General features: G+C 41.2%; 1 non-coding gene across 1 annotated transcript; it reads right to left on the reverse strand.

Moving 5' to 3' along the window:
- Positions 1-923: 923 nt before the first annotated feature.
- TRNASTOP-UCA (transfer RNA opal suppressor (anticodon UCA)) lies at positions 924-1,010 on the reverse strand. The gene has a single exon. It is a non-coding gene; the product is annotated as a tRNA-Sec (tRNA).
- Positions 1,011-15,523: the final 14,513 nt, after the last annotated feature.

Below are 15,523 nucleotides of genomic sequence, written 5' to 3' on the forward strand. Positions count from 1 at the left end.
CCTGGAGACTAGGACGTGGAACAATGGCTTCAAACTACAAGAGAGGAGATTCCATCTGAACATGAGGAAGAACTTCCTGACTGTGAGAGCCGTTCAGCAGTGGAACTCTCTGCCCCGGAGTGTGGTGGCGGCTCCTTCTTTGGAGGCTTTTAAGCAGAGGCTGGATGGCCATCTGTCGGGGGTGATTTGAATGCAATATCCTGCTTCTTGGCAGAGGGTAGGACTGGATGGCCCATGAGGTCTCTTCCAACTCTTTGATTCTTTCTTTGAGGTAACATGGGCTGAACTCTGACCCCTTTTACACAGCCATATAAATTCCAGGTTATCTGGTTTTAAGTGGATTATATGGCAGTGTAGACTCTTATAATCCAGTTCAATGAAGATAATGTGGATTATCTGCTTTGATAATCTGGACTATATGGCATGTATAAATTTGACTTATATAATGCAGTTTAACTGCACTTGAACAGCATTGTATCAGTGACTACTGGCCATATAATGCAGTTTGAAACTGCTTTATATGTTCATGTAGATCGGGCCCTAGATAAGGAATACTCAACCAGTTGTCTAAGGGCCCTTCCAGACACAGGCCTTATATTCCAGGATCTGATCCCAGGTTTTCTACTTCAAACTGGATTATATGAGTCCGCACTGCCAAAAAATCTGGGATAAACAGAAAACCTGGGATCAGATCCTGAGATATAGGACCTGTCTGGAAACCCCTTCCGCTACACTGTTATATAATCCAGATTATCAAAGCAGGTAATCCACTTTATCTGTTTTGGATTATATGAGTCTACACTGCCATATAATCCAGGTTTCTCTAGACAAGACAAGCAATACTTGGCTGTCATTTTTCCAGCTTCTGCGGATAGGAGAATTTATAATAGAAAAAAGAAAATACATTTCCTCTTATTTTTTCTCGCCCGAAAGGTGGAATTGAACCACTCTGTCGCTAAACAGCTACAGGTTTGAAGCCTGCACCCCAGACCACTGAGGATCATCCGGGCATCTTGTACAGTCTTGCTCCTCACTATATAAAGCTGTAGACTTTGTAAACTGTAAGAATACGACGAGGAATTAAGTGGTAAGGGAATATAATGTCTATCAACTCAGGGGATAGAGACTACCAGCTGAATATCACTTGGTTATACATTATATTCCTCAGCTATGTCTAAATTTTTAGACTTAATCTTTTGGCCTGAACACACACCCCACAAACATCTCCACTTTGTTCTTTTCTCTGCTCGAATGCTACCGTATGCAAATATACTCGATGCTGATTCGCTTACGGGTTTTTTTGCTGGAAACGAGCATGTTAAAGTGACAGTGCCTCTTTTTCACTATCTACAGGAGTGCCTGGAATTTACACTCCCATGTTGTTGTTGTTTTCAGTAACGTGTGTTTCACAGTCATTCCTTTGCAAAGGGGTTTGGATGTGTTCTGCATATGCTCAGAGGCAAACTCATTTGGTGCCAGGCTAAGTCTGACTAAGTCCACACATAGCAGTTAGACTTACACAAGTCTGACTGCTATGTGTGGGATGCAACACAATTTTTGAAAATGAAAGCTTATCCAGAGCCAGTTTCTAGGACTGAGGCCCCTTCTACACTGCCATATAATCCAGTTCAAGGCAGATAATCGGGATTTTATATGGCAGTGTAGAAGGGGTTTGAGAGTATGGCCTGGAAAGAAATGCACTCTGGTTGCTGTGAGTTTTCCAGGCTGTATGACCATGTTCCAGAAGCATTCTCTTCTGATGTTTCACCCACATCCACGGCAGGCATCCTCAGAGGTTGTGAGGTCTGTTGGAAACTAGGCAAGTGGGGTTTATATTTCTGTGGAATGTCCAGGGTGGGAGAAAGAACTCTTGCCTGTTGGAGGCAAGTGTGAATGTTGCAATTGGCCACCTTGATTAGCATTAAATGGCCTTGCAGCTTCAAAGCCTGGCTGCTTCTGCTTCTGCTCGGGAACAAACCTTATTATGTGATGTATTGGCAAATAATGCATGCAGATCCCAGTAAGGTGGCCTTTTGCAACTGGCAGATGGTAATTTTGTCAGCACCGACTGTGTTTAAGTGCAGGCCAAGGTCTTTAGGCACTGCACCCAGTGTGCAGATCACCACTGGGACCACCTTTACTCGCTCGTGGCAGAGTCTTTGCAGTTTGATCTTTAAATTCTCATATCATGTCAGGTTTTCCAGTTGTTTCTCATCAATCCTGCTGTCACCTGGGATTGCAAAATCGCCAATCCATATTTGGTTTTTTAACATGATTGTGAGGTCAGGAGTATTGTGTTCCTAAACTCTGTCAGTCTGAATTCGGAAGCCCCAGAGTAGTTTGAAGTGTTAATTTTCTGTAACTTTTTTCAGGCTTGTGATCCCACCACCACCACCACCAGACCTCACAACCTCTGAGGATGCAAGCCATAGATGCAAGTGAAATGTCAGGAGAGAATGCTTCTAGAACATGGCCATACAGCCTGAAAAACCTACAATAACCCAGTGATTCCAGCCATGAAAGCCTTTGACAATACATCACCACCATCATCATTATTATTGTGGAATACCAGTATGCAAAGGGATCTTGTAGCAACTTTTAAAGTATCTGGAAGAAAAAGTTGGTAGCCCAAGTTTTCAAAGAGTAAATCAACTTCATGAGATGCAGATCAAAGGGAAATTCAACCTCCAGTGAATTTTCAAATTCAGCATTTATGCTGCTGGAAGATGCCAGGAATGTCTCTCCAAAGTGAGTGGAAAGGGTGCATCCGCTTTGCCCTTTCCCAGAAAGAGGTGGCTGTGTTTCCAGCTCCGATTTCTTTCCACATCCACCCACCCTGCTTCTCTAGAACAGTGAAGGGTTTTTTACAACATCTCCCTGGGAAGGAAGAGAGGGAAATGCAAGAAACTGCCAGTAAATTACCCTGTATCCCACACTAAAGGGTGGGGAGGGTGAAGAGATCTGTTTGTGTGTGTGCGTATTTTTCCCACTGTAGTTGCTTCTCTTTTAAACCAAGGTCATTGAGTTCTACCCAGGCAGGACATGTGTTTTAATCTGTTTTTCCCTCCTCTTCATGCTTATGTGATTTCTGGTTATTCTTTCATCCTTGGGTAGTTAGTTTGCTCACCTCCTTCCCTTCCTCCAGGTTTCCAAGCTGGGATGTTGTTTGTATCTGGATTATTTGGCAAGATTGTAAGTACAGGAATACCACCCTTCAGTTTACAGAGGCAATTTGCAGTGAAGCATTTTAGAGCCTCAGGAAAGTCGAGACACCAGTGTGGGTCATGAGGGGGATTTCAGAGGGGTTACCAAAGACAATTAGAAAACACATATTTCTGATGGTCTTGGGAACCCTTTTGGCAGAAAAGGCTGAAGATCTCTCCGCCTGTCCTACTCTTCCTTTTTGGTCCTGGTGAACTACAACTCCCAGAATTCAAAAACAGCCCCCACCAGTATTCAGTGTTGGCTATGTAGGCAGTGTGCTAAGTTTGGTGCAGGTCTGTTATGGGCTGGGTTCAGAGTGCTCTTTGATTGTAGGTCAACTATAAATCCCAGCAACTACAACTCCCAAAAACTCCACCAATGTTCACATTTGGGCATATTGAGTATTTGTGTCAAGTTTGATCCAAATCCATGATTATTTGAGTCCACAGTGCTCTCTGGATGTAGATGAACTACAACTTCAAAACTGTAGGTCAATGCCCAACAAATCCTTCCAGTATTTTTTCTTGGTCATGGGAGTTCTGTGTGCCAAATTTGGTTCAATTCCATCATTGGTGGAGTTCAGAATGCTCTTTGATTGTAGATTAACTATAATTCCCAGCAACTACAACTCCCAACTGACAAAATCAATTCCAGCCCCACCCCCAAACCAACCAGTATTCAAATTTGGGCATATCGGGTGTTTTGTCCAGTTAATGACAATACATCCTGCATATCGGATATTTACATTACAATTCATAACAGTTATGAAGTAGCAATGAAAATAAGTTTATGATTGGGGGCCACCACAACATGAACTGTATTAAGGAGTGACAGCATTAGGAAGGTTGAGACCCACTGCTTTAAAGAATGAAAAAGTTAATATACACCTGCTCCAACATCAATGTTTACATGCATATATACAGACTTTAGAGTCATTGGAAGAAAAAAGAAATAGCTGCCATACATGGATATTTCCCGTACTGTACCCCACAAAATAAAATAGCTTAGGCTACAGATCTTGCTTGATTTTGGAAGCTGAGGTCCCAAAATTATCTTCTTTGAACTTGATTATATGGCAGTGTAGACTCATATAATCCAGTTAAAGCAATAATGTGGATTATCTGATTTGATAACCTGGATTATATGGCAGTGTAGAAGGGGCTTAAACCTGGTGGGGTAAACAACAAGGAAGAGTAGGAGTTGTTCAGAGGACAACAAAGGAAAGTCTTACTACAGTATTCCTTTTAAAAGAAAACTCTGTGACATGTATGAAGACTCCGTAAGTGGCTTCAAGGCAACTTGTGCTGACAGGACTGCTGACCGAAAGGTTGTCAGTTCAAATCCAGGGAGCGAGGTGAGCTCCCATATGTCAGCTCCGTCTTCTCATCAGAGAAGTCTCCCACAGGATGGTAAAATGTCTGGGCAACATTCTTGCAGATGGCCTATTCTCTCACACCAGAAGCAGTTTCTCAAGTCGCTCCAGTCCTGACACACACACGCACACACAAAATTATCTCACAAAACCACAAGATTGCTTGAAAACTGTATTTCCTGTCTCAGTCTATTTCTTGTGAATTTCCAGGATCGGTTATAACTTTTGAAATCCAAGGCAGAGGGTGAGGTTTTATTTTGCATGTGTGTGTGTTATTTTGCATGTGTGTGTGTTACTCTTGATACAGACGAGTAAATCTCCACATCTCTATCCATTCCCTTGGGTGCTCTTGTGTTTTGGGTTGTGAGCTGAGAGTGTGGTCTTTGACACTGAAGGTCTCCTTTGTCCTCTTTGTCTGCATGCCTCTCATGTATGGATGTAGATGAGTTCCATGATGACAATACTTAAGAGATGTTCAGCAAAACTTAAAGAAATCCAGTAAAACTAAGCTTCAAGGAGCCCTTTATAGAAGCAGAAAAGAATTAAGGAATGTTGACCTCTTCTCTGTGTGTAATCGGTCAAACTAAAAGCCAGTAAGAGCTGATTTGAGTGAGAATGAATGACCGGCCATTTAAGATTACATCAGGTTAATGTACAAGACAGGGAGCCGGGTGGGGCAGTGGAAATAGAATTGCCTTGGGGAATTCCTGTCATATTTATCTTGGCGCAATGTCTGAAAAAAAAAAAAAAAGCTTGCAAGAAGCAGCCTGTTAACTTTGAGATTGTCATGATTTCAGCCCAAAGGCATTAAACCCTGCTAACCTTTTGATGTAAATCAGAAGGGTTGCCAAAGGACAGTCAAAATTCCAGTGTTGTGTACAGCTATTTCACTGTCTGTTCTGCTTGTGCCCTTGTTGGTGTTTTTTTTTTTTTAATGGTGATAATCAATGATCATTCTTGGGAGATATGGTTTGTTGTAGTGGTTTGAGTGCTGGATTCCAGAAGACTAGGGGTATCAATCCCTTGCTTACTTAGGCGATCCCTTGTTGTCTGAGTATGTTGCCTTCCAAGTGTATTCTTGGAAGATGCCTGTGTGTGAGTTTTGTAATGTGTGGAGATTGGTGTACAGCTGATCAAAACACAATCTTCACAGAGTGAGGGTCCCAACCAGTGGCATGGTTAACATGACAACGATGGCTTTTCAATCTGTTGCAGCCGTCTTCCGTCTTCACAGCCATTGTAACATGTACCATGTTATTTCCACATTAGACAAAAATGCTCCACATTTTCTGTATATTAGAAAGAGAACAAAGACGAGGTTGTGGGATCAAGTCTTTGGCTAGTAAAATAATGCGGTACAAAGAACAATTAATAGAACATGTGCAATGACAGTCAGAATGGCTATGGTGTATAATTTTTGGATTATGTGATTTTAATATTTATACTAGGATAGACGTCGACAGGTTGCTCCAAAAGCTATGTTGGAAATCAGAGTCTCATCATCTAAAAAATGCTTGCCCTTCAAAAATAACTTCATTGTTGGAGCGAGGTAGAAGTCTGATTGTGCGAGGTCAGGTGAATAAGAGAGATGTGGTAGAATTTCAAAGCCGCAGGAACATGCTTCCATTTGGGCAAAATGTGAGTTGTGAACTGGTCTATTTTCTTGCAGAAGGCAGACAACTTTGGTGAGCATGGCACATCTCTTGGTTTTGATGGCCTCCTGCAATTTCCGCAGTAGTGAAGCATAGTATGCCCTAGTAATCATGGTATCGTTTGCTAGGGAATCCATCGATACTACTCTGTGCTGGTCTCAAAATACTGTGAGCATGACCTTGCCTGCCAAGAGTTGGGCATGTGTCTTCTTTGGAGGCGGTGAGTCATGATGCTTCCATTGCATCGACTGCACTTTAGTGTCAGGATCATAGTGATGGATTTAGTTTTCTTCCTGTGTGATTAGTTTATTGAAAGAGTCCTCTTGTTTTCCATGGCACATTGTCAATAGAGCCTGACACTCGTTCCTGCTTCTGAAAAGGTGACCAAGCAAGCAGATACCTTATGCACATGAAGATGGTCTTGGATGATTTTTTTCCCATGGACCCCACACTAATCTTGACATTTTGGGCTAGGTGGCGAATGGTTATGCGGCAATTTTCCAAAATGGTGACCTCAACTTGCTGGATAGTATGTTCATCAATAGCAGAGTGGGGTCATCCTGGAATTGGAGCTGTTTTCACCAAAGTCCGACTACATATCAGTTCTGAGTTGTAAATTGGCACGAAACCTATAAAGTTTTAAGACCATCTATTACATTTTTGAGTATGTGAAACCTATGAGTGCAATGGCCCCAAAGAGAGTGAAATACTGGAGAAATAAGCTCAGATTCAGCAGAGTTTTTCAGCCTTCTCTTGCCACCTGAAAAAAGTGCATCCACTAGCATAATACACTCAGTTCTCAGTGTGCTGCACAAACTTCTTGGGACAATCCATGAAAAATTATTGGCATTGTTTAGGACTCAATTTTGAGATGCTGGGCCCCTTTAATTACTAGGTTTACTGTATCCTGGACAGAATCATTCAGGGACATGTTGAGGTTCATTCATATTAATTGCCTTACAGTATTATGGCATCTTAATAATCTTTTCCCCTCTAAAGGATACTAAAAGTTGAAGTGTTCAGCCAGTCCAAACCTTCTAGGTATTTTTAGTGCTTTTTAGCTTGTTCCCTTTCTCATTTCATAACTGCCATAGATTCTGTGTCATGCAAATTTTATTATTAAATTATTATTTGGAAATGAAGTGTCAGAAGGAGGGGGGCCTGGGTTAGAAAGGGCCGCTATATTTAGCCCAAGCAATGAAATCTCAGCTGCTGGTGACGTCGGAGCTGAAATGTCAGTGTGAAACAGATTGGAACAAATTAAGAGCGTGGTGCTGTCATCGAGAGCGGCAGGCACTCTGCCAGTGGGGTTGTAGCTGGATGGAGTGCCAAAACTGTGGGTTGGGAGGGGGAGATATTTGAATGGACAAAACCCCATGTCACCCACCCCCTCAAAAAAAGACTGTCCAAAAGATCAAATAAAAGTCACCTCATGATATACCACCTGCCTCTTAGGATAGTTGAATGGGAGAAAAGCATAGGCCAGAAAATTATCTCTTAAGAACAAATAATGACTATTTCCAGGTTGAGTGTGTATTTAACAAACTGGGTCAAGTCCTTTTCTGATGTCATACCTGTGACTCATGTTAAGGAACAAAGTAGCCCTTTGTGCCTTGTTGTTGTTTTACCCAGCACTGATGATGCACGTAGAGGCGGGAGGGAGCAAGTTTCCAAACCATATTAGCTGTTACTTCAGTTCATTTATCCCTAATGGTTGGTTCCTGGAATACTCAGGAATTATGTTGGAAAGAGGAAGCTTTGGGTATGTTGAAACTGCAGAAAACTTAAAAAATGTAATTTTTTTACTCTCTTGTTATTGCTTTTGCCACAATGTGGAGCTCTCAAGATAAGGGACTTATGGCCCTTCTACACTTATATAAAATCCAGGTTATTTGCTTTGAACTGGATCATATGGCAGTGTAGACTCATATAATCCAGTACAACGTAGAATGTTGATTAACTGCTTTGATAATCTGGCAGTGTAAAAGAGGACTGTGCGTTTCTTTTCTCCAGAATGAGATGGCAAGTGGCCTTCCTGGGATATAATTAGTGCATTCACCTTAATGTTATCACAGGATTCACCGTGGCTCATAGATGGCCTTGAAAATGAAAGCCACTACACTGGAGTCTGGCACTTTTCCTCCCTCCCCCTTTCCTTTTGTTGATTTGTGTGTCAATGCCTCCTGAGTGGCACAAAGCTTGCACAATGCACATTGTTTTGGCCTTGGAATTAGCATAACTTTGGGTCTTCTCTTATCATAAAAGGCATTCAGGCATGTTGACCATTGTCATCTTCTGCCCAGTGCTAACTTTTTTTGGAGTTAGCTAAAAGGCCATACTTCCATTGCCTTTGGATATAGTCATGCTGTATAATTATAGCAGTTTGACATCACTTCAAGTGCCATGTCTCAATTCTAGAGTTATGGGATTTGGAGTTTGTTGGGATGTCAAATTGCTATAATTCTGCTGTTTTCAGAATCTCAACCTTAGAAATACAGAATTATTATTTGGTTGGGAAGAATTATTATACCTCCACTTCTACCCCATAGCAAAATCTCCACACAACTGGATTCTTAGCAAAAACCTGTCTAAGTAGAAATACTTGCATCAATCTAGCCCAGGGCTTCCTAAATCTTTTCCACTCACAACCCCTTTCCGCCCAATAAATTTTTACATGATCCCAAGTATAGGCATATAAAATATGAGTTATAATCGTAGTTATAACAATTACACATTTACTGATAATAAATCAGCATTTGCAAGCTTGCTAAACAGATTGATTTTCCTTTTACTGGAGTACATCTAAAGCATTTTCTGCAGAGTCCACTGCAAACACTACATGTTGTTGCTAACAGATTTGTGTAAATGGATGGCCTTCAAAACCGTTTTACAATTTTATCAGATGGGGTTTGTTGTTCTTAGACTTATATTGTTGTTTATTTGCTTATATTGTTGTTTTTTGTATGGCACTTCGAAGTGCTTCTGTGAGCCGCTCCATGTCCCTTCAAGGAGATGGTGGCGGAGTACAAATAAACATATTATTATTATTATTACTCTTGCCAAATTTTGTGACCCCAACATAGGGCCAAGGATGTACCATTTGGGGTCAAGACCCACAGTGTAAGAACCATCGATCTAGCCTTTTATTTCATGGGAGCACATAATCCCACCACCAAGGGAAGGTAGACTTGAAAATTTAGGGCCCTTCCACACAACCATATAACTCAGAATATCAAGACAAATAATCCACAATATGTGCTTTTAACTGGATTATCTGTGTCCACACTGCCATATAATCCAGTGCAATGTGGATTTTATGCAACTATGTGGAAGGGGCCTATTCATGGAAGAACCAAATAAGAGGGTCAAATGTAAAGATATATTATTAAAGGCCACAGTCAGAATTATCCAGGGGCAGGGAGCTGTGGTGGCTCAATGGGTTAAACCCTTGTGCCGGCTGAACTGCTGACCTGAAGGTTGGCAGTTTGAATCCATAAGACATAGTGAGCTCCCATCTGTCAGCCCCAGCTTCCCATGCAGCAACATGAAAGAAGCCTCCCACAGGATGGTAACACATCTGGGTGTCCCTGGGCAACGTCTTTGTAGAAGACCGATTCTCTTATACCAGAAGTGACTTGCAGTATGTTCTCAATTTGCTTCTGACACGATAAAAGAAAAGAATTATCCAGAGCATTTTATTGTAGGGCTGTGAAAGCTGGACAGTGAAGAAAGCTGACCAGAAATGAATCAACTCATTTAAAAGGTGCTCCCGGAGAAAAGTATGGCAGATGTATGCCAAACTATGCCAAAAAATGAACAGACGTGGGAGAAAATCAACCTTGAACATTCATCAGAATCCAAAATAACTATAAACTAAAAAGATTGCATTTTGGACACATCTGAGAGTATATGACCCATTGGGAAAAGATGGTAATGCACCATGATGTGAAAGATAGTAAGAAAAGAAGAAGACCACATTACAGATCAATTGATTCAATGTAAAGAAAGCCACAACCTTGTTTTTGCAAGACTTGAGCAGAACTCTTTATAAGTGAGGTTCTTGGAAATCTCTCATTCCTACAATCACCATGAATCAAAACCAACTTGATGGCAAATAACATCAACAGTCATGGGAAAATTAATTCAGTGGATTGTTTTGGAGAATTCACTGAATACTTTCTGCATAGAACCTGTTGCTGGACTTTCCATTAGAATGAATAGGTCATTTGGGAAGGAATTTTACCCTCCCAGGCTTACTTTGAACTCTTCCCCACATAAACGTAACACTCTTCCTGGAATCCAGATCCATATCTCTTTCTGCCGTCTCGAAATGGGGCAGGATATGTACAAGAGTGTTTGCTTATTTAGCTGTCTCACACCTGAGTGTCAGAAATAGCCTGAACAGCTGAGTTACCATAAGGAAGAGAAAAAGGATGTTAGTCTTTATACCCACAGGATTGCGTATTGTTGGACACCTGGCAGACGCTCACAGAGAGTTACAAGAAGAGAGGAAAGTTTTTGCTCTGAAGCCATTTCCTCTTTCTTGTGAGTCCCTCTATCAGTAACATTACCTTTGTTTTGCTCGGTTTGTGCCGGACCATTTGCGTCAGTCTAGTCAGTGGTTCAAAAACAGAAATTGCACATCATAAAATAAAACAAGACCTCGAGGTTTTGGTTCAAGGATATTGCCCCCCCCCACCCACCCCCCAATAAAAAATCTGCTGCTCAAATGAAATTCCCCTTCACTCCAAGCATTGCATAGAGAGAGGTAATGAAAATTGCTCATAACCAGAACTGTACTGTTTGCTATTTTGGCATTACCTTGGTTAACTTTGCTTGCCCTTTTCCTTTGGATGGATGAACGGTATTTCTAAGTACTCAGTAGAGTTTAATGTTACTGTAATATGAGAAATTTAGAAAGGAAATTTTTCATTGGAGGAAATGATGATTTGGCATGTAAGACATCTTGGGACTGATGAATTCTTACTTGAGGAAAGCAATGCTCACATCCCCCCCCCCCATTCTACCCGTGTGTGTGTGTGTGTGTGTGTGTGTGTGTGTGTGAGGAACGACTTGAGAAACTGCAAGGCGCTTCTGGTGTGAGAGAATTGGCTGTCTGCAAGGACATTGCCCAGGGCACGCCTGGGTATTTTTGATGTTTCACCATGCTTGTGGGAGGCTTCTCTCATGTCCCCAAATGGGGAGCCAGAGCTATAGAGGAGCTCATCTGTGCTCTCCCTGGATTCGAAGCTGCGACATGTTGGTCTTCAGTTTTGCCGGCACAAGGTTTAACCCTACACTTATATACTACAGTCAGTTGAAAGGCCGAACAGGGTATAGGGTTACAGCCTGTGCTAGATGGGGTTACACTCCCTCTGAAGGCAGCATGGGAGTGATCGTAAACTCATCACTGAGCCAGGAACCCCAGATCTCAGCGGTGGGCAGGAATTATGTGAGTTGTAGTTTTGTGAGCAATCAGGCCAATTTGGCAGAGAGGGCTAAAGATCTTATAAAACTACAACTTCCATGAATCCATAGCATTGAGCCATGGCAATTAAAGTGTGGTCAAACTGGATTATTTCTACAGTGTAGATGCAAAAAGACATACTGTATCCCTGAAGTTAAAATGCAAATTTCCTTCATTTTCCAATATGTGGATGGCATATATTATTCACTAGGACTTTCTCTTACATCTTCTTACTCCTGTATTTTATTATCAGTTCAACAGTATAGATGCATCCTCTGACAAAGGGATGACTTTAAAAAATCCCATCAACTGAAGTCTTATAATTCTTCCCTTACAGATGTGACTTCAACCCGTATAAATCAATAAGGCTTAGTTGAGCAACTTGCTTCAAGCCCTACTGCCTGGAAAGAGACTCCCCTCTCCTTGCCCCTGGTGCTGAAATGACAAAAGCAAGGGCAGATTAAGGGAACCGGGACCTTGGAGCAGGTCTGAAAATAGATCTATCTGCCTTTGTGCTGATGTGAGAGTTACTCTAGGAAAAGAGGCACAGAAATTAAATAAATGTAGGAATAAATAAAAGATGATTTGCAAAGCATCCAGAGTAGTACCAGCATTCCCATATGTGACCCCTTTTGAGTGATGAGCCAAGCAGCCTAATCCCATGCATTTTGGATTAGTTTCACACAGAAAGTTTATGATAAAATCTCTCTGTATGGGAATGTCTTGTAGTAATGCAGAAGAGGGCTTTCTTCGTGGCTGCCCCCAGGCCTCACCTATGAAGTTTCCCTATGAAATGAAACACTCTGCTTTTCTGTTGTGTTTGTTCATGCTTTCTAATATTTTCTAAAAATGGTTTTAATTCCGTAAATAATTCAAGTGTATTTCAGCTATTCTAATTGTGTATTTTTATCTACCTTGTGGTTTTGTTTGTTTGTATATTTGTTTTTGTAAACTGCCTTGAGTACCAGTTCTTAGGACAAAAAGGCAATACTGGGGATCTAGGATTTTCTAGAGAGACCGTATTAGTTCAGTTTGTGAATGACACCATGTAACATGATTTTTGTTCCTGGGTTTTAATTGTCATTTCTTAATTGGTTCTATCTTAAAAACATGGGAAAAGTTTATTAAACTGCAAAAAACTTTGTTTTTGTGAAACATCATGAAACACATTTTGCTATAGTTTTTCAATGAATATCTCATCGAGTCTCAATCAATGCAACTTAATTTGTGGCAGCTACAAAAATGAAGTTTCTGGATTATAACAACTACTTTCAAAGGAAGTACCACACAATAAAACTTTCAAACCAGGAACTTTTTTTTTCAAATTTTGTTATATAGTGTAATCAAGTCCACAAAAATTAAACCTGCAAATGTGGAGAGCCATTTGTATGGAATGAAAATAACACTATAATGCAAGGTAATGCAATCCTTTGCAAAAACAGATACAGAGAGCATACCAATAAAGCTGAGTGTATGTGCCGGCTAGTCCCTCATCCTTCACCAGTCACCAATTGAGATAGGAGTCCCGGTGGTGCAATGGGTTAAACCCTTGGCGGTTTAAATCTGGGGAGTGGGGTGAGCTCCTGTCTGTCAGCTCCAGCTTCTCATGTGGTGACATGAGAGAAGCCTCCCACAGGATGGTAAAACATCTGGGTGTCCAATTCTCTAACACTGGAAGTGACTTGCAGTTTCTCAAGTCGTGCCTGACACACACACACACACAAAACCAATGGAAATGTTGGAAAATTCAGAAAATGACAAAGGAAGGAAAACATCAAGCGACAGTTTTTCTTGAACAGTGGGCTTCAAGTCAGTGAGAATTCTGGGGAAACTGCATTGACTGAATCACTGATATCCAGCCCTTAATACAGTCATGATTGATCACTCTGGCTATGTTGTTTTCTTTTGAAAAGAGGCCATATGGGTTTTACAATATTTGTAAATTTAAAAGCTTTGTTTGATTCGAGGCATCAGTTGGACAAAAGACATATGTCTATATAAAAGCCAGTACGGTATAATGGTCTGAGCACTGGACAATAGCTCTGGGGACCAGGGTTGGAATTCCATCTCAGCCATGGAAATCTACTGGATGATCTTGGGCAAGTCACTCTCTCTCTGCCTCAGAGGAAGGCAAAGGCAAATCCCCTTTATTTTAAATATTGCCAATTAAACCTTATCATAGGATTGCTTTATGGTCACCATAAGATGGAAACTACTTGAAGGTACACAACAACAAACACTTAATACAATTTTACCCAACTGGGTCCACCTGTACCTGTCTACAGTTCTTATTATCACCATCAACTGTGGTCATATCTTCAGAATGTAAAGATGAGCTCAACGTGTTGGAGTGGCTCTGCACCAGGTTTGGCCCTAGTGTTGGAGAAAGTGAGTAAGTTACCCCACGAAGCAAATGCTGAGAGGTACAGAATGTCAGTGCTAGCAGGTTCCTGGCCCTTCTCTTCTGTGAATGATCAAGTTATGTGTTCTAAGCACCTTGCAACTCTGAAACTGGTGTTCTAGTATCAGTTAGCTTTGACTGTGAATCTGATCAGTTTCTGTAAATGGAATGTGGGAGCAGAGATGCCAACTTGTCCTTCATTTCAGGGGATAAAAAGGGAATAAAAAACTCTTGGGCATCCTTGGTATGGACAACAGTAATGCAGCAGTCTAAGCATCCATCCAGGACTTGCACATCTTCCTATGTGTTCCCTGACTCCCCTCTCACTCTTAGTACTGCACTCAAATAAGGACATTTTGAATACTCTTGGCTCAGAGTATTTCATTTATCTCAGCAGTTAACCCACCTCTGAGGTTAAGATAGTTGGGGGAGGTCTGTTCTTGGTCCCACCCCCCTCGCAAGTGCAACTGATGGGGACAAGAGACAGGGCCTTCTCAGTGGTGGCTACTTGCCTATGGAACTACCTCCCCAGTGAAATTAGATCTGCCCCATCCCCCCTGACCTTCAGGAAAAAACTGAAAACATGACTCTGGGATTAGGCTTTCAGCCAGTAATGGGAGTAGTGCAATATGATACTACAAATTAATATAATGACAACTCAGACCAGCCTTGGAATATGATTTGGATCACGTGATTTTAACTGATGTTTTAATGCTATGTTTTTAATGGGTTTGGTTTTAACATTTTTGTTTATTTATTGATGTATTAATATATGGCATTGAATTGTTGCCTTTGTAAGACCACCATGGGGTTGGGAAAGACAAGATACAAATATGGCAAAATAAAATAAAAATAAAATAAAATAAGCATTTGCACATTTCTTATCATACCATTGATTATTGATTTCAATGGCAGCAGACCTACCACTATACTAAGGCAGCCATTTCAGGTAGCAGAAACATGGGCCCAAATTGTTGAGGACACAGTTGTGTGTAGCATACAATTTGTCCAGTGCAACTTTGCTTAACCTCTGATCCTCAACTGTGGTGGAAAATGCTGTCCTGTTATCACTGGTAAAGTAATTTGATTGGCTTTTCACCAAGGAATTGAAGGGACACCAACTTTTTCTTCATCTTGGACAGGTAGCAAAATACCTTATGCCAGCCCAGTTCCCAATCACAACTAAAAAGGGGCAGACTGGAAAGGCCTGAATGCAACCTTTTTATTTATTTAGGTCCCCCACATTTTGGAAGAGCAGTGCTGAAAGTTTTGTGCTACTGCCTGCTCACCTCAAGACTGTGATAAGTAAAAACATGTCCTGGAAAAGGATGTTGGGATTGGAGGGCTTGTGCATTAATGCATTACAGGTAATGTAGCCTTCCTGGTCTGAATTCCTCAATGGGTTTTGATTTCAGTGTGAAGAGCAA

Source organism: Anolis sagrei, chromosome 1, assembly GCF_037176765.1.
Source record: "Anolis sagrei isolate rAnoSag1 chromosome 1, rAnoSag1.mat, whole genome shotgun sequence".
Classification (NCBI taxonomy): domain Eukaryota; kingdom Metazoa; phylum Chordata; class Lepidosauria; order Squamata; family Dactyloidae; genus Anolis; species Anolis sagrei.